Source organism: Eubalaena glacialis (genome assembly GCF_028564815.1).
Source record: "Eubalaena glacialis isolate mEubGla1 chromosome Y unlocalized genomic scaffold, mEubGla1.1.hap2.+ XY SUPER_Y_unloc_1, whole genome shotgun sequence".
Taxonomy (NCBI): Eukaryota; Metazoa; Chordata; class Mammalia; order Artiodactyla; family Balaenidae; genus Eubalaena; species Eubalaena glacialis.
Genome location: NW_026871142.1, coordinates 725,338 through 745,926, shown reverse-complemented (window position 1 = coordinate 745,926; position 20,589 = coordinate 725,338). Strand labels below are relative to the sequence as shown.

Here is a 20,589-nt window from a genome sequence, read left to right as displayed (position 1 = left end):
CAGCATATGTTGCTTTTTGAGAATTTTTTTGCGTCTTGAGGTAGACTTACATTGCGACAACCTTTCTTAAAATTGCTTTTGCTGCATCCCACAGATTTTGGAGTGTTTTATTTTCAATTTTCATTTGTCTTGATGTATTTTCTTATTTCTTCTTTGATTTCTTCATTGACCCATTGATTTCTTAGTAGCATGTTGTTTAGTCCCCAGGTGTTTGGGTTTTTTTCCCTTTTTTCCTTCTGTATTTGATTTCTAGTTTCATATCATTGTGGTCAGAAAACAATGTTTGATATAATTACTAACATATTAAATTTTTGAGGCTTGTTTTGTGGCCTAGGATATAATCCTGGAGAATGTTCCATGTGCACTTGAAAAGCGTGTCCATTCTGCCATTTTGGATGTAATTTCCTATAGATATCTATACAGTCCAACTGGCCTATTGTGTCATTTAAGACCACAGTTACCTTATTAATATTCTGTCTGGATGATCTGTCCATTAATGTCAGAGGGGTGTTAAAATACCTTACTCTTATTGTATTATTGTGAATTCCTCTGTTTATGATCATTAGTATTTGCTTTATATATTTTGGTGCTCCTGTATTGGGTGTATATATCTTAACAAGTGTAACATCCTTTTCTTTTATTGGTCCTTTAATCATTATATAATGATCATTTTTGCCTTTCGTGATGGCCTTTGTTTCAAAGTCTATTTTTTCTGATATTGCTATGCCTCCTTTCTTATCATTTCCATTTGTAGTTTCTTGTAGGCAACATATTGAAAAATATTTTTAATCCAATCAGACACTTTATGTCTTTTGGTTGAAACATTTAGTCCATTGACTTTTTCTTCTCCTTTAAACAATTTTAAATGATACATTACATTTGCAGTTATCACAAAATATTGGCTATATTTCCTGTGCTGTGCAATATATCCTAGTAGCCTGTCTTATACCTAGTAGTTTCTATCTCCCATTACCACACCTTTATATTTTCACTCCCTCTCACTGATAGAAAAAATTTTTTCTCTACCTCTGTGAGCTTGCTTCTTTTTGTGGTTTACCCTAGTTTGTTGTATTTTTTTTAGATTCCACATGTAAATTACATTACTTAGTATTTGTCTTACTCTGCCTTGTATAGTTCATTCAGCATAATGTTCTCCCAAGTCCATCCATGTTGCTGCAAATGGCAAAATTTCATTCTTTTGTATTTCTGAGTCATGTATACATATATATATATATATATATATATATATATATATATATATATATATATATATATATATATATATATATATGCAATTGTAAAAAATTGCTGCTATGAATATTGGGGTTCATTTATTTTTTTGAAATGGTGTTGTGTTTTGTTTTGTTTTTCTCAGGTATATACCCAGGAGTGGGGTTGCTGCGTTATATGGCAGTTGTATTTTTAATGTTTTGAGAAAATTCCATATTGTTTTCCATGGTGTCTGCACCAAATTACATTCCCTCTAACAGTATATGAGGGTTCCCTTTTTCCCCATTCTCACCAATATTTGTTATTTTTGCTCTTTTTGACAGCCTTTCTGACAAGTGTGAGAGAATATCTTATTGTGGTTTTGATTTGCATTTACCTGAATTAGAGATGTTGAAATCTTTACTTTGCCTTTTAGTCATCTGCATTTCCTCTTTGGAAAAATGTCTGCTTAGTTCTTCTGCCCAGGTTTATGATTGAGGGTTTTTTTTTGGGGGGGGTTTGTTTTGAGTTGTATGAGCTGTTTATATATGTAAGATGTTAACCTGTTACAGGTCATATTATTTGTTAATATTTCTCACTTTCTGTAGGATGTCTTTTCATTTTGTTGCTGGTTTCCTTTTCTGTGCAAATTCTTTTAAGTTTAATTAGGTCACATTTGTTTATTTTTGCTTTTTTTCCCTTCACTTTGGGAGACAGATCTGAAAAAAAATCCTTTCACTTTTAAATTATTGATATATATGTACTTATTGTCATTTTATTACTGTTTTATGGTTGTTTTATTTTCCTTCTCTGTTCATTTCTTTTTCTTTTTACTCATGTGGTTTGATGATTTTCTTCAGTAGTATGTTTGTGTTCCTTTCTTTTTCTTTTTTTTATATCTATTAGAGAATTTTGATTTGTGGTTATCATGGGATTGGTATATGTTGATCCATACCTATATCTACTTCTCTAAAGTAGATATAATATATTTACTTGTCATTTAAGCTCAAACACATTCTACAAGATCTACATTTTTTATTCCCTTCTCCCATTTTGTGTTTTGATATCACATTTTACAACTTCATGTCTATCCCTGAATTGTTTATTGTAATTATAGCTGCTTTTACACTTTTTTGACCTTTTAATCTATGTAGTTGCTTATTTAAATGATTTCTTTTGATTTTTTTTTGTGGTAAAAGTCACATAATATAAAACATATATTTTAACCATATTTTACTATACAGCTCAGTGGCACTAAGTCCATTCATGTTGTTGTGCAACTCTCACCATCTTTTATGGCCCCAATTTTTCACCTTTCTAAACTGAAAAAAATTTTTTTAACATCTTTAATGGTGTGTTACTTTCTGCTTTATAACAAAGTGAATCAGTTATACATATACATATGTACCCATATCTCTTCCCTCTTGCATCTCTCTCCCTCCCACCCTCCCTATCCCACCCCTCTAGGGGGTCACAAAGCACCAAGTTGATCTCCCTGTACAATGTGGTTGTTTCCCACTAGCTATCTATTTTATGTTTAGTAGTGTATATATGTCCATGCCACTCTCTAACATTGTCCCAGCTTACACTGCACTGTCCCCATATTCTCAATTCCATTCCCATCTTTCCACTAGGTTCTTCATGACCTTTTTTTTCCCCCTTAGATTCCATACATATGTGTTAGCATACTGTATTTTTTTTTTCTCTTTCTGACTTACTTCACTCTGTATGACAGACTCTGACTCCATCCACCTCATTACAAATAACTCAATTTCGTTTCTTTTTATGGTCGAGTAATATTCCATTTATATATGTGCCACATCTTCTGTATCCATTCATCCAATGATGGACACTTAGGTTTCTTACATGTTCTGGATATTGTAAATAGACCTGCAATGAATATTTTGGTACATGACTCTTTTTGAATTATGGTTTTCTCAGGGTATATGCCCAGTAGTGGGATTGCTGGGTCATATGGTAGTTCTATTTTTAGTTTTTTAAGGAAGCTCCAAACAGTTCTCCATAGTGGCTGTATCAATTTACATTCCCACCAACAGTGCAAGAGTGTTCCCTTTTCTCCACACCCTCTCCAGTATTTGTTGTTTCTAGATTTTTTGATGATGGCCGTCTGACTGGTGTGAGCTGATATCTCATTGTAGTTTTCATTTGCATTTCTCTAATGATTAGTGATGTTGAGCATTCTTTCATGTGTTTGTTGGCAAGCTGTATTATCTTCTTTGGAGAAATATCTATTTACGTCTTCTGCCCATTTTTGGATTGGGTTGTTTGTGTTTTTGTTATTGAGCTGCATGAGCTGCTTGTAAATCTTGGAGATTAATCCTTTGTCAGTTGCCTCATTTGCAAATATTTTCTCCCATTCTGAGGGTTGTCTTTTGGTCTTGTTTATGGTTTCCTTTGCTGTGCAAAAGCTTTTAAGTTTCATTAGTTCCCATTTGTTAATTTTTCTTTTGATTTCCATTTCTCTAGGAGCTGGGTCAAAAAGGATCTTGCTGTGATTTATGTCATAGAGTGTTCTGCCTATGTTTTCCTCTAAGAGTTTGATAGTGTCTGGCTTTACATTTAGGTCTTTAATCCATTTTGAGTTTATTTTTGCATATGGTGTAAAGCAGTGTTCTAACTTCATACCTTTACATGTACCTGTCCAATTTTCCCAGCACCACTTATTGAAAAGGCTGTCATTTCTCCACTGTTTATGCTTGCCTCCTTGATCAAAGATAAGGTGACCATATGTGTGGGGGTTTAACTCTGGGCTTTCTATCCTGTTCCATTGATCTCTATTTCTGTTTTCGTGCCAGTACCATACTGTCTTGATTACTGTAGCTTTGAAGTATAGTCTGAAGTCAGGGAGCCTGACTCCTTCAGCTCCATTTTTCTTTCTCAAGATTGATTTGGCTATTCGGGGTCTCTTGTGTTTCTGTACAAATTGTAAAATTTTTTGTTCTAGTTTAGTGAAAAATGCCAGTGGTAGTTTGAGAGGGATTGCATTGAATCTGTAGATTGTTTTGGGTAGTAGAGTCATTTTCACAATGTTGATTCTTCCAATCCAAGAACATGGTATATCTCTCCATCTATTTGTATCATCTTTAATTTCTTTCATCAGTGTCTTATAATTTTCTCCCTACAGGTCTTTTGTCTCCTTAGGTGGGTTTATTCCTAGGTATTTTATTTTTTGTGTTGCAATGGTAAATGGGAGTGTTTTCTTAATTTCACTTTCAGATTTTTCATCATTAGTGCATGGGAATGCAAGAGATTTCTGTGCATTAATTTTGTGTCCTGCTACTTTACCAAATTCATTGATTAGCTCTAGTAGTTTTCTGGTAGCATCTTTAGGATTCTCTATGTAATGTATAAAGTTTTCTTCAAACTGTGACAGCTTTACTTCTTCTTTTCTGATTTGGATTCCTTTTATTTCTTTATCTTCTCTGATTGCTGTGGCTAAAACTTCCAAAACTGTATTGAATACAAATGGTGAGAGTGGGCAACCTTTTCTTGTTCCTGATCTTAGTGGAAATTGTTTCAGTTTTTTATCATTGAGGACGATGTTGGCTGTGGGCTTGTCATATATGGCTTTTATTATGTTGAGGAAAGTTCCCTCTATGCCTACATTATGCAGGGATTTTCTCATAAATGGGTGTTGCATTTTGTCGAAAGCTTTCTCAGCATCTATTGAGATGATCATATGGTTTTTCTCCTTCAATTTGTTAATATGGTGTATCACGTTGATTGATTTGCATATATTGAAGAATCCTTGTATTCCTGGGATAAACCCCACTTGATCATGGTGTATGATCCTTTTAATGTACTGTTGGATTCTGTTTGCTAGTATTTTGTTGAGGATTTTTGCATCTATGTTTATCAAAGATATTGGCCTGTATTTTCTTTCTTTGTGACATCTTTGTATGGTTTTGGGATCAGGGTGATCGTGGCCTCGTAGAGTGAGTTGGGGAGTGTTCCTCCTTCTGCAATACTTTGGAAGAGTTTTAGAAGGATAGGTGTTAGCTCTTCTCTAAATGTTTGATAGAATTCGCCTGTGAAGCCATCTGGTCTTGGGCTTTTGTTTGTTGGAAAATTTTAAATCACAGTTTCAATTTCAGTGCTTGTGATTGGTCTGTTCATATTTTCTATTTCTTCCTGTTTCAGTCTCCACAGGTTGTGCATTTCTAAGAATTTGTCCATTTCTTCCAGATTGTCCATTTTACTGGCATAGAGTTGCTTGTAGTAATCTCTCATGATCCTTTGTATTTCTGCAGTGTCAGTTGTTACTTCTCCTTTTTCATTTCTAATTCTATTGATTTGAGTCTTCTCCCTTTTTTTTCTTGAAGAGTCTCTCTAATGGTTTATGAATTTTGTTTATCTTCTCAAAGAACCAGCTTTTAGTTTTAATGATCTTTGCTATCATTTCCTTCCTTTCTTTTTCATTTATTTCTAATCTGATCTTTATGATTTCTTTCCTTCTGCTAAATTTGGGGTTATTTTGTTCTTCTTTCTCTAATTGCTTTAGGTGCAAGTTTAGACTGTTTATTTGAGTTGTTTCCTGTTTGTGATGGTAGGATTGTATTGCTATAAACTTCCCTCTTAGAACTGCTTTTGCTGCATCCCATAGGTTTTGGGTCGTCGTGTCTCCATTGTCATTTGTTTCTAGGTATTTTTTGATTTCCCCTTAGATTTCTTCAGTGATCACTTCGTTATTAAGTAGTGTATTGTGTAGCCTCCATGTGTTTGTATTTTTTACAGATTTTTCCTGTAATTGATATCTAGTCTCATAGCGTTGTGGTCGGAAAAGATACTTGATATGATTTCAATTTTCTTAAATTTACCAAGGCTTGATTTGTGACCCAAGATATGATCTATCCTGGAGACTGTTCCATGAGCACTTGAGAAAAATGTGTATTCTGTTGTTTTTGGGTGGAATGTCCTATAAATATCAATTAAGTCCACCTTGTTTAATGTATCATTTAAAGCTTGTGTTTCCTTATTTATTTTCATTTTGGATGATCTCTTCATTGGTGAAAGGGGGGTGTTAAAATTCCCTACTATGATTGTGTTACTGTTGATATCCCCTTTATGGCTGCTAGTATTTGCCTTATGCATTGAAGTGATCCTATGTTGGGTGCATAAATATTTACAATTGTTATATCTTCTTCTTGGATTGATCACTTGATCATTATATAGTGTCCTTCTTTGTCTCTGGTAATAGTCTTTATTTTAAAGTCTATTTGGTCTGATATGAGAATTGCTACTCCAACTTTCTTTTGATTTCCATTTGCATAGAATATCTTTTTCCATCCCCTCACTTTCAGTCTGTATGTGTCCCTAGGTCTGAATTGAGTTTCTTGTAGACAGCATATATACAGGTCTTTTTTTGTATCCATTTAGCCACTCTGTGTCTTTTAGTGGGATCATTTAATCCATTTACATTTAAGGTAATTATTGATATGTATGTTCCTATTCCCATTTTCTTAAATGTTTTGGGTTTGTTATTGTAGGTGTTTTCCTTCTCTTGTGTTTCTTGCCTAGAGAAGTTCCTTTAGCATTTGTTGTAAAGCTGGTTTGGTGGTGCTGAACTCTCTCAGCTTTTGCTTGTCTGTAAAGGTTTTAATTTCTCCATCAAATCTGAATGAGATTCTTCCTGGGTAGAGTAATCTTGGTGTTAGGTTTTTCTCCTTCATCACTTTAAATATGTCTTGCCACTCCCTTCTGGCTTGCAGAGTTTCTGCTGAAAGGTCAGTTGTTAACTTTATGGGGATTCCCTTGTGTGTTATTTGTTCTTTTTCCCTTGCTGCTTTTAGTATGTTTTCTTTATATTTAATTTTTTATAGTTTGATTAATATGTGTCTGCCGTGTTTCTTCTTGGATTTATCCTGTATGGGACTCTCTGTGCTTCCAGGACTTGATTAACTATTTCCGTTCCCATATTAGGGAAGTCTTCAACTATAATCTCTTCAAATGTTTTCTCAGTCCCTTTCTTTTTCTCTTCTTCTTTTGGGACCCTTATAATTCGAATGTTGCTACATTTAATGTTGTCCCAGAGGTCTCTGAGACTGTCCTCAGTTCTTTTCATTCTTTTTTCTTTATTGTGCTCTGCAGTAGTTACTTTCACTATTCTATCTTCCAGGTCACTTAACGTTCTTCTGCCTCACTTATTCTGCTATTGATCCCTTCTAGAGTATTTTTAATTTCATTTATTGTGTTGTTCATCATTGCCTCGTTCCTCTTTAGTTCTTCTACATCCTTGTTAAATGTTTCTTGCATTTTGTCTATTCTATTTCCAAGATTTTGGATCATCTTTACTATCATTATTCTGAATTCTTTTTCAGGTAGACTGCCTATTTCCTCTTCATTTGTTAGGTCTGGTTTGTTTTTACCTTGCTCCTTTATCTGCTGTGTGTTTTTCTGTCTTCTCATTTTGCTTATCTTACTGTGTTTGGGGTCTCCTTTTCTCAGACTGCTGGTTCGTAGTTCCTGTTGTTTTTGGTATCTGTCCCCAGTGGCTAAGGTTGTTTCAGTGGGTTGTGTAGGCTTCCTGGTGGAGAGGACTAGTGCCTGTGTGCTGGTGGATGAGGCTGGATCTTGTCTTTCTGAAGGGCAGGTCCATGTCTGGTGGTGTGTTTTGGGATGTCTGTGTCCTTGTTATGATTTTAGGCAGCCTCTCTGTTAATGGATGAGCCTGTGTTCCTGTCTTGATAGTTGTTTGACATAGGGTGTCCAGCACTGTAGCTGGCTGGTCATTGAATGAAGCTGGTTCTTGGTGTTGAGACAGAGATCTCTGGGAGATTTTCATCGTTTGGTATTACGTGGATCTGGGAGGTCTCATGTGGACCAGTGTCCTGAAGTTGGCTCTCCCACCTCAGAGGCACAACCCTGATACCTGGCTAGAGCACCAAGAGCCTGTCATCTACATGGCTCAGAATAAAAGGGAGAAAAAATAGAAAGAAAGAAAAAAAGAGGGTAAAATAAAATAAAATAAAGATAAAATAATGTAAAGTTATTAAAATAAAAAAAAATATTTAGAAAAGAAATTTCTAAAGTAAAAAAAGAAAAAAGAAAAAAAAGAAAAACGGACAGACAGAACCCTAGGACAGATGGTGAAAGCAAAGCTATACAGACAAAATCTCACACTGAAGCATACACATACACACTCACAAAAAGATGGAAAGGGGAAAAAATAATATATCTTGCTCCCAAAGTCCACCTCCTCAATTTGGGATGATTCATTGTCTATTCAGGTATTCCACAGATGCAGGTACCTCACGTGGTTTGTGGAGCTTTAATCCGCTGCTTCTGAGGCTGCTGGGAGAAATTTCCCTCTCTCTTCTTTGTTTGCAGAGCTCCCAGGGTTCAGCTTTGGCTTTGGACCCACCTCTGCATGTAGGTCGCCTGAGGGCGTCTGTTCTTTGCTCACACAGGACGGGGTTAAAGTAGAAGCTGCTTCGGGGGCTCTGGCTCACTCTGGCCAGGGAGAGGGAGTTGTACAGATGTGGGGCGAGCCTGCAGTGGCAGACACCGGCATATGTTGTAGCAGCCTGAGGGGCACCATGAGTTCTCCCAGGGAATTTGTCCCTGGATCACGGGACCCTGGCAGTGGCGGGCTGCACAGGCTCCCGGGAGGGGAGGTGTGGATAGTGACCTGTGCTTTCACACAGGCTTCTTGGTGGTGGCAGCAGCATCCTTAGCATCTCATGCCAGTCTCTGGGGTCCGCGCTGATCGCCACGGCTCGCGTCTGTCTCTGGAGCTCGTTTAGGTGGCGCTCTGAATCCCCTCTCCCCGCACACCAGGAAAGAGATGCAAGAAAATGTCTCTTGCCTGTTCGGCAGCTCCAGACCTTTTCCTGGACTCCCTCCCAGCTAGCTGTGGCGCACTAGCCCATTCAGGCTGTGCATGCAGCCAACCCAAGTCCTCTCCCTGAAATCTGACTGAAGACCGAGCCTCAGCTCCTAGCCCCCGCCCGCCCCAGTGGGCGAGCAGACAAAACTCTCGGGCTGGTGAGTGCTGGTGGGCACCGATCTTCTGGGCAAGAATCTGTTCGCTTTGCCCTCTGCACCCCTGTGGCTGCACTCTCCTCCGTGACTTTGAAGCTTCCCCCCTCTGCCACCCGCAGTCTCCGCCCATGAAGGGGCTTCCTAGTGTGTGGAAACCTTTCCTCCTTCACAGCTCCCTCCCACTGGTGCAGGTCTCGTCCCTAATTTTTTGTCTCTGTTATTTCTTTTTTCTTTTGCCCTACTCAGGTACGTGGGGAGTTTCTTGCCTTTTGGGAGGTCTGACGTCTTCTGTCACCATTCAGTGGGTGTTCTATAGGAGCAGTTCCGCGTGTAGATGTATTTCTGATGTATCTGGGGGGAGGAAGTGGATCTCTTCATCTTACTCTTCTGCCATATTCTCCTCCACCATATATTTCTTTTAGAGCCTGCCATTTATCAGCTTTCAGATGAAATCTCTTGGCAGGCCAGGTTAACACGTGTGGCAAGTCACTCCACCTTTCTGAGCCTGTTTTCTCATCTCTAAAGTGCTAGTAATAAAAGTATAATATTATACTGCAATGTAATTTTGTTAGGATGAAATGATGTATGATTTTTATGAATCATTTGGAACATTCTGACTAATAGTTAGGGCTTAGTACATTGAAAAATCATTCTTTGTCCTCATCTAGATTATCCTCCTTCAAATAAGCAGGATAGTTTCACATTTATATGCCCTAAGTTTATAGATGCAGTCAGAAAATTATTTTCTTAAAAATAAATGTGTACATTCGCTTCTAAATAGGAGGTGGCAGTTTTAACCTTGTACATTTAATCGTTTTTACATACTCTCGAATATTAATTCTCTGAAGCATATATGTTGTCTGATCTTCTTTATTGTAGTAAAGCATCACATAAAATATTACCATTTTAGTTTTATATTTCAGTGCTATCAGGTACATTCACAATTTTGTGCAACCACTAACACTACTAGTTCAAGGACTTTTTTCATTACATCCAAATGAATCCCTCTACCCATTAAGGAGTCATCCTCCATTCCCTTTTTTGACCTCCACCCCTGACTATTGCTAATCTGCTTTCTGTGTCTATGGATTTACCTAATCTGGACATTTCGTATAAATGGAATCATATGATATGTGACCTTTTGTGTCTGGCTTTTTTCACTTAGCATATTTTCAAGATTTTTCATGTAGCACTTTCAGTACTTCATTTTTTATAGGTAAATAATATGCCATTTTTTGATACACCATGTTTTACTAAAACATTTAATTTGATGGGTTTTTGGGTTAGCTGATGTGTATAATGCTGTTATGAACATTTATGTATAAGTGTTTCATTGAACACCTGCTTTTAAGTATTTTGATTTACATGAAGGGTGGACATTTTGACTCATGTAGTCTGTATAGTTAGCTTTTTGAATAACTGATTTATTATTTTCCACAGTGGCTATTCATATTACTTTCCGTACATTCCATACAAGGCACAGGTGAGGGTTCAATTGTTCCATATCCTGGCCAACACTTGGTATTTTCCATTTTTTTTTTTTTTTGTTTATAGACATCCTAGTAGATACGAAGTGGTTCTTACTGTGATTTTGATTTGCATTTACTGAATGACTAATGGTGTGAAGTATCTTTTCATGAGCTTGTTTGCCTTTTGTATATTTCCTTTGAAAATGTTTATTCAAATCATTTGTTTACTTTCTTGTTAAATTGTATGGGTTCTTTACATATTCTGAACATTAGACTTTTAACATATATGATTTGCAAATATTTTCTCCCATTCAATGGGTTCCCCTTTCACTTTGCATGAAAATGGTTTCTGAGATGAAATTTTTCATATAAAATTAACTGTATGAAAGTGACAAATTTAGTGGTGTTAGTATATATACAGTGTTGTGTAATCACTGTCTTTATCAATCTCTATTTTTTTTATCACACAAACAGAAATTCCTTACCCATTAAACAGTTCCCATTTACTGCTCTATGACCCTCAACCAGCACTGCTTTGCTTTTCATCTTTAAGGATTAGTTCGTTTTAGATATATAATGTAAATGGACTTATACCATTTTGGATACTTAATGTAAATGGACTTATATGTTGGTTCATGGTATTTTTTTCTTTAGTTAGCATAGTTTTTAAGATTCATCTGTGTAGATTTATCTAATGTACTTCATGTTTTCTTATGGCTGAATAATATTTCATTACATGGATATACCACAATTTGTTTTCCATCTGTCACTTGATAGACATATCTTTGTTCCATCTTGTGATTATTGTGAACTGCTCATAATATTACTGAATATGTACTTGTTTGAGTCCCTGTTTTCAGTTCTTTTGAGTGTATTCTTAGAAGGGAATTGAGGTATCATGCATTAATTTCATGTTTATCTTATTCAGGAACTGCCATATTGTTTTTCTCAGTGGCTGCACTATTTTACATTGCCATAGTCAGTGTATAAGTTTCTAGTTTCTCCACACTCAAAAACACTTATTACTTTTAGGTTTTTTTTTATTATAGTGATCATAGTGGGTGTGAATTTGTACAGCATGGAGTTTTTGATTTGCATTTTTGAAATAACTACTGATGTTGAGTATGTGTACATGTGCTTTTTGGACGTTTGTATATTTTTTTGAGAAACGTCTATTAAAATCCTTGTCTTTTTGTTTAACGACTGATTATCACTTTATTTGAAATGTTGATTAGGCATCTGTAATGGTAACTTCAACTTCAGCTCAATACTGATGGAAGTGATCTGCCTAACAATCTCAGAAGACTGTACAGGTTAGTGTAGATTGTGGATCCTCATCTGGATAAAATCCCAAGTCTTAGAACCTTCACCACAAGTTCTCCTTGTAGTTATTCTCAGGAGTCTTGGTAGACAACTGAACCTCTACTTTCATTTTGAGATTCTTTTCCTTTGCCCCTCTGATCAAGTTAGCACACACCTTATCCAAAGCCTTCACATTGTGGCTGGTGAGAGTGATTCCAACCCAGTGAATCACTACCTCTGGCTCTACCTCTAGGAGTCTTTCCAGTATCTTTAAAAACCATGGCTGTGGCGCACAGGTCCCTGATTGACTTATTCCTCAGAGAAAGTGAAACTCAATGAGTCAGGAGCAGGAGCAGGCAGCCTGGGCCTCTGCTGAAGCAGTTACTGTGTCTTCCTCGAAGAGCCCTTGTCTGCTTTTTATTAAAGTAATGTTATTCACATAAAATAAAATCCACCATTAAAAAAGGTACAATTCATTATGTTCTTTAACCAGCATCTCTATCAAGATCCAAACATTTTTATCAGCCAAATTGTATCTGTTAAAGCTCTGCTCTCCATTCCGTCATTCTTCAGCCTTTCGCCAACATTCATTGTCTTTTGTCTTTATGGATTTACCACTCATGAATATTTCATATAGACAGTATCCTGTATGCTGTATCCTGTATCCAGTATGCTGCCTTTTGTGTCAGTTTTCTTTCACCAAGTATAATGTTTTCACGATTCATATATGTTGTAGCATGAATTAAATGGCTAAATAATATTCCACTGTATTTTATACTACAGTGTCTTTATCCATTTGTCTGAAAATGGAATATTGAAGTTTTCACTTATTGCTTATTGGGAATAATATTTCTGTGAACATTGTTGAGAAATACCTGAGTCTTTTTTTTCAGTCGTTTAGGAACCTGATAGTGGAACTGTAGGTCATGTGGTAATCTGTTTAAGTCTTTGAGGAAACAAGCTGTGCTCCACAGAGGCGGCACTATTTTATATTCCTGTTAAGTAATATATGAGGATTCCAGTTTTTCCTCATTCTGTCAAACATTTATTATTATTATTCTCTATTTATAAAATTCTATCTAACCTAGTTGCTGTGAGGTGGTATCTCATTGAGTTTCTTTATTGATGAAGAGTCGATTTACAGTGTTATATTACTTTTAGGTGTACAGCATAGTGATTCAGTATTTTTGCAGATTATAGTCCATTATAGATTACTGTAAGATAATTGTTGTAATTACCTATAGTGTACATAATATCATTGCTCCTTATCTCTTTTATGCATAGGAGATGTTAATATGTTAACCCTATTCCCGTAATTTGTACCTCTCCCTTCACCCTCCCCTTGGGTAACCTCAAGTTTTTTTCTGTGTCTGTGATTCTGTTTCTGTTTTGCATATACATTAAGTTGTATACGTTTTAGATTCTATGTATAAGTGATATCATACAGAATTTGTCTTTCTCTGTCTGACTAATTCACTAAGCAGGATTGTTTCTATGCTCATCCATATGGCTGCAAATGGCAGAATTTCATTCTTTTTATGGCTGATATCCCATTGTGTATATATGTGTGTGTATATGTGTGTGACTATTACATATATATACACACATCATATCATCTTAATCTACTCATCTGATGATGGCCCCTTGGGTTGCTTGCATGTCTTGGCTATCAGTGCGTGGTATATAGTGCTGCTGTGAACATAGGGGTGTTTGTATTTTTTAAATCAGTGTTTTAATTTTTTTTGGATTTATACCCAGGAGTGGAATAGCAAAATAGTTCTACTTTAGTATTTTAGGACCCTTAATGCTGTTTTCCACGGTAGCTGCACTAATTTTCATTCTCACCAACAGTGTAAAAGGGTTCCCTTTCTCCACGTCCTCTCTGAAATTTGTTATTTGTAGACTTTTTCATGATAACATTCTAGCACGTGTGAAGAGGTACCTCAATGAAGTTTTGATTTGAATTTCTCTAATAATTAGTGATGTTGAGCACTTTTCATATGCCTGTTTGCCATCTGTATATCTTCTCTGGAAAGATATCTATTCAGGTCTTCTGCACATTTTTTATTGGGTTCTTTGTGTTTTTTTGATATTGAGTTGTATGAGCTATTTTGTGTTTTGGGGTATTAACCCTTTGTTGGGCAACATATGTATATGTGTAACTGATTCACTTTGTTGTAAAGCAGAAGCTAGCACACCATTGTAAAGCAATTATACTTCAATAAAGATGTTTAAGAATTAAAAAAAAAAAAAAAAAAAAAAAAAAAAGAGAATAAATAATAATTATTAATAATTATTAGTGAAAAGAAGCATCCAGTAAACTGGAAACATACTCGTTTTGACTTGTAATGCTTTTAAAACCCAATAAAATTTATTCCAACATTCAAAAAAAAAAAAAAAAAAAAAAAAAAAAAAAAGGGATTTTAAAATTGGTTTCTCTTTCTGATATTTCATTAATAATGTAGAGATATGCAACGAAATTCTGTATCTTAATCTTGTATTCTGCAACAACGTAACTGAACTTCGTTTATTAGTTCTAATAGTTTTGGGGGGAAGATTTTAAAGTTCTCTTTATAAAATGTCATGTCTTCTTCAAACAGTGACAGTTTTACCACTTCCCTTCCAATCTGGATACATTTTATATCTTTTTCTTTTCTGATTGGTGTGGCTAGGACTTCCAATAGTGAGTTAAATAGAAAACGTGAGAGTGGGTATTGTTTTCTTGCTCCTGAATTTACCAGGAAGGTTTTCAGTTTCTCGCCTTGAGTCTGATGCTGGCTGTATATTTTTAGTAAATGCCTTTATTATGTTGAGATATATTCCCACATTAATGAGATTTTTTTTATCATGAATGGATGTTAAATTTTGTCAAATGCTTTTCCGCATCTATTGAGGTGATCATGTGATTTTTATCCTTTTTTCGTTTTTGTTAATGTGATGTATCACATTTACTTGTTTGTGAATGTTGAACCATCTGTGTGACCTTGGAATAAAACCTCATTGTTATGGTGTATGATCCTTTTTATATATTGTTGGGCTCAGTTTATTAATATGTTGTTGAAGATTTTTGCATCTATACTGATCACAGATATGGCCTGTAATTTCCTTTTTTTGTGGTGTCTGTGTCTGGTTTTGGTATCAGGGTGGTGGTGGCTTCATGGAATGAATTTGGTAGTGTTCCTGCCTCTTCAATATTTTGGAATAATTTGAGAGGATAGTAGTTCCCTTTGTATGTCTGGTGGAATTCCCCTGTAAAGGCATCAGATCCTGGACTTTTGTTTGCTGGGAGCTTTAAAATTACAAATTCATATTCACTTCTATTGATTGTTTTTTTCAGATTGTTTCTTCTTGCTTCAGTCTTGGCAGGCTTCTAGAAATTTGTCCATTATTTATAGTTTGCCTAGTTTGTTGAGGTATATTTGTTCATAGCATTCCCTTATTTATTTGTTTTTTCCTGTGTTGCATCAGTTGTCATTTGTCCTCTTTCATTTTTTAAAAATTTGTTTGGGTTCTCTCTTCTTGTTGTTGTATCTGACTAAATGTTTACTAGTTCTTTTATTTAAAAAAATCTTTTAATTTAATTGATATTGTCTGCTGTCTTTCAATCTCTATTTTATTAATTTGCTTTCTGTTCTTTATTGTGTCATTCCTCCTGCTGACTGTGAATTTTGTTTTGATCATTTTCTCAGTCCTTTATGTGACGATTAGGTTTTTTTTGGAGATTTGTATTGTCTATCACTATAAACTTCCCTTTTAGAACTTCTTTTGCTTTGTCCCATAGATTTTTGAAAGTTGTGTTTCCATTTCCATACGTTTTAAGGTGTTTTCTGATTTCCTCTTTGATTTCTCACTGACCCAGTGGTATTTTAGTAGCATGTTTCCAGTCTCCACATGATTGTTATTTTCCCGTTTTTCTTTCTGTAGTTGAATACTAGTTTCACACTGCTGTGTTTGGTAAAAATGATTGATATAATTTTTATCTTAAGTTTGTTGAGGCTTGTTTGGTTTCCTATTATGTGGCATATCCTGCTGAATGTTCCTTGTGCACTTGACAAAATGTGTATTCTGCTGCTCTCAGATATAATGTCCTATAGATTTGAATTAACTACAATACAACTAGTCTATTGTGTTATTTAAGACCACTGTTGCCTTACTGATTTTTCTGTCTAGGTGATCTGTCCATTGATGTCAGTGGAGTGTTAAACTTTGTACTTTTGTTGTATAGTTGTTCCCTTTACAATAAAATAAATTGGAGAAGTTGTTTCCAATCTCTCCCTTTACATCAATTAGTGTTTGCTTTATATATTTAGGTGCACCTCTGTTGGGTGTGTATGTGTTAACCAGTATAATATCCTCTTTATTGATCCCTTTATCATTATATAATGCCTTTCTTTGTCTCTTGTTATAGCATTTGTTTTAAAGTCTATTTTGTCTGATATGAGGATTGCTACACCTACTTTCTTGTTATTCGTGTTTGCATGAAATACTTTTTCCCATGCCCTCACTTTCAATCTATAAGCCTTTTGCCCTAAAGTGAGTGTCTTGTAGGTAGCATATTGAAAGTTCTTACTTTTTTATCTAATCAGCCACCCTAAGTCTTTCAATCAGAGTATTTCCTCCATTGACTTTTAAAGTAATTAATAATTAAGGATGTATGTATTATCATTTTATCATTAGTTTATGGTGGTTTTGGGTTCTTCTATGGTCATTTTTTATTTTTTATTTTATTTTTTGTTTCTACTCTTGATGTGATGATTTTCTTTAGTAGTATGCCTTTATTGCTTTTTGTTATTTTGTGTATCAGTGGTATGTTTTTGATTTGTGGTTACCATGGGGTCCATATATGTTGATCCTCAATTATATCTACTTGATTTAAACTAATAGTCATTTAAGTCCAAACACGTTCTAAGAGATCTACCTTTTTTATCCCCCTCCCCCACCTTTTGTATTTTTGATGTCATATTTTACATCCTCAAGCTTAACCGTTTACTATTTATTGTAGTTATCCTTTTTCTTTTTCTTTTTTTTTTTTTTTTTACAATTTTTTCTTTTAATCTGTGTCCTGGCTTATTTAAGTGATCCTGAAATCTTACTATATACTTGCCTTTTTAGTGGTATTTTCTCTTCTCTGTAGATTCTTACCTTCTTGCATGGAATGATGACCCTTCAACCTTTAAGGTCAGGTTTAGTATTGCTGAAATCTTTTTTCTTGTCTGAGAAGTTGTTTATATTATCTAAACTTCTATAATCTATGTTACATAAAATATATTTCCTTCTTCTGTAAATGATCACCTTGCTGGGTACAGTATGCTAGGCTACAGTTTTCCCTTTGATCATTTTGAATATATCTTGCCACTTCCTTCTGACCTGCAAACTTTCTGCTGAGAAATCAGCTGACAACCTTATGGGAATCCCTTGTATGTCACTCTATTTTTCTCTTGTTCCCTTAGAATTCTCTCTTTAGCTTTTACCATTTTAAGTATGCTATATTTTGATGTGAGTTTCTTTGGGTTCATCTTGTTTGGACCCTCTTTGCTTCCTGTTTGGATATCTGTTTCCTTCATTAGGTTTGGGAAAGTTTCAGGCATAATTTTAAGAAATATTTGATAGCTTTCTCTCTGTCTTCTCCTCTGAAACTTCTATAGTGCGAATGTTGGAATGTTTAACGTTATAGTACAGGTCTTGTATGTTGATTTCTTTCCTTTCTTTCTTTCTTTTTTCGTTTTTTTTCCTTTTGTCTTTCTGTCTGCTCTCCTGATTGGGTGAATTCCATTAGTTCATCTGCCAGATCACTTAGGTGTTCTTCTGGCTCATTTAGTCTGCTCTTCCTTGCTTCTAGAGCAATTTTTTCTTTAAGTTTTGAATTATGTACTTGTGATTTTGGTTGTTTATATTGTCTAGCTTCTTGTTAAAATGATCTGTGTTTAGATCAATTATTTTTTCCTATATTCAGTTATCATTTTTATTACCAGTGTTTTGAATTCTTTATCTGGTAAATTGTTTGTTTCATTATTTATTTTTTTCAGGGATTTTCTCCTTCTCTTTCAATTGTGAGTTGTTCCTCTGCCTTTTCATTTTTCTTAACTTTCTCTGTCTCTATTAATTTAAGGGAAACAGTTATCTGTTTTGGTCTTGAAGGGGTGTTCTTATGTTGGAGTGTCCCAATGTTGACTGCTTGTGCTCAAGGCCTTTGGTTGGAGGGCTGATTTTATCTAGATGCCAGTCAGATTGATACCAGAAAGCTTCATCAAAAACCCAGGCCCTCATTCAACTAGTGGAAAAATAATTTGGTGAGGAACACAGAGGGAAACACACACACACACACACACACACACACACACACACTGAGGCTGAGGAGCAGAGAACAGAGATGCAGTTTATTCAGGGCAGCAGTAAAAGGAAACAGAAAAGAATCTGAGTGTCCTTGGGAGTGGGGGGCACCCCACAGTGTTTTTGGATCCCCTTTTATGTTATTTTTAGGCCTTTGAATGGGTGGGGTCTTTTTGATTGTGGTGGAACATTCAATGATTATAGGGTTGAGGTGTGGCCTGGATTGCACCAGCTTGCATCAGTCCCCAGTCTTGTGCATTTATCTCTTAAACTCACCCAAACATGCACTGTAAGAGCTGTTTTCCCTTACTGCTTGAGTGTCACACATAGAAGGTCGTACAGGGTCATCAACCACATGTGCGTTTTTAGTTTCCATGGTCTTGAGTTTCTTTCTCAGATGAGTCATAACCCCATTAAGTGCAAAACAAGGAGGTAGCATTGCCTTCTGCCTAATTCAGTCCACATGAGGAATCTGTCCCTGGGCCTGGCCCTGTCTTTCCTGCTTCAGAATCTTTCCACATAGTGTGCTGGCAAGTATCACCTTGTAGGTGTGTAGCTGGAGATAGAGGAGCTCGAGCCTGCTCAGGGTGTAAGGTAGAACTTCTTCTCTGCTTTGTGCCCCTCACTGTCATTTTACGGGTGGGCTCTGATCCCAAGTTGCTGGAACAGAAACCACGAGGGTCAATCTTGGGCTGGTTTTGTTGCCCTTAAGTTGTGTTTTTCCTTCGCCCCACACTGGCACCTTTTCCAAAGGAGAGGAGTGTGAGGCAAGTGGAGCTCATGAGCCTACAGAGGTCTGATGCTCTGCCTTTATAGGCACTTGTGGCTCTGCTCAGATGCAGCCCATTGTCTTGACTGCCGCAGATTTAGTGCCATGCTGTGATGTAGTATGAATAGAGCTCTAGTGTTCACTTAACCTCAGCCTGAGAAGCACATCAAAGTGGCCACGGGACACCTGGAAGTCGCTAGAGCAGACCACTATCCACCCTGCCTGGGAGGCAGGCCGCATGCACATGCATGTTCCTCATGAGTGGAGTTCAGGCTTTCTGCTGTCCTCCTGTTAGTCCCAGTGGCTCTCCAGCCAGCCAAGGAGGCTTGTTTGCCCAGCATAGGATCCCAGAATGGGACACTCAATCTGTGGCTCTCACTGCTTACTCCTCAGGGCACTTGTTCACCTTTATGTCATCCTTTTTCTCTGAGTCCTTTCCCAGGGGCACATGTCCTGACCTGATTTATTTTCTTCCTGTCTTACCCAGTTATGTGTATCTTTCTTACAGCCTTGGCTGTACAGGAGTCCTGCTAGTTTTCAGTTAGTTTTTTGTGACAGTTTATTCCACATGTAGATGTATTTTTGATGTGTTCCTTGTGAGAGGTAGTTTCCATGTCCTCTTACTGTGCCATCTTGATCTCCCTCCTCATTGAGGTGTAGATTTGCATTTCCCTAGTGGCTAATTTCACTAATATTGAACAGTTATCATGTGCTTGTTGGTCTTTTATATGTCTTCTTGGAAAAACTGTCTATTTAAATCTCTTGAAAATGTCTGTTTAAATCTTTGTATCATTTTAAAATTGGGTTGTTTGCTTTTTGTTGAAATATACAAATTCCTTATTTATGCTGGACATTAAAATCTTATCAAATATGTAACTTGCACATATTTTCTCCTACACTGTGCACTGTGCTTTCGTTCTCTTCATAGTGTGTTAGTTGCACAAAAGTTTGTACTTTTCCTCAAGTACTTTTCCAGTTTATCTGTTTTCCTTTTGTTGACTCTGCTTTGGGCATTATATGTAAGAAACTATTGCCATATCCATGGTCATGCATATTTTGCCTTATGCTTTCTTCTAAGACTTTTATAATTTTAGTTCTTACATTTAGCTCTTTGAGTTAATTTTGTATGTTGTATAAGGAAGGATTCAGCTTTGTATGTGTGTTTCAATATGTTTAAGAGATTGCTATTTCTGTATTGAATGTCACTGGCACCTCAGTTAAATGTCAGTGGAATCATAAGTTTATATTTCTGGGCTTCAAATTTTGTTCCACTGGTCTATATATCTAACCTTATTCCAAAACCATACTGTTTGGTTTGCCATAGCCTAGCCTTTGTTCTTTTTCCTAGACTCTTTTTTGTTGTTGTTGTTATTCTATTCTCCTCAGACTAGATAATCTCACTTCGTGTGTGGTCATTGGATATCCCTCTTCCATTAGCTTAGTGGTCAGCTTCTGAAATTTGCTTAAACAACAGCCAAACCAGACAAAACAAAACAATGTTCCCTGATT

The 20,589-nt window shown here is 36.0% G+C and overlaps 2 pseudogenes; one reads left to right on the top strand and one right to left on the bottom strand.

Moving 5' to 3' along the window:
• Positions 1 to 11,910: 11,910 nt before the first annotated feature.
• Positions 11,911 to 12,262, bottom strand: LOC133082955 (small ribosomal subunit protein uS10-like; annotated as a pseudogene).
• Positions 12,263 to 12,316: 54 nt separating this feature from the next.
• LOC133082949 (cullin-4B-like) overlaps positions 12,317 to 20,589 on the top strand; it is a 60,171-nt pseudogene continuing 51,898 nt past the window's right edge.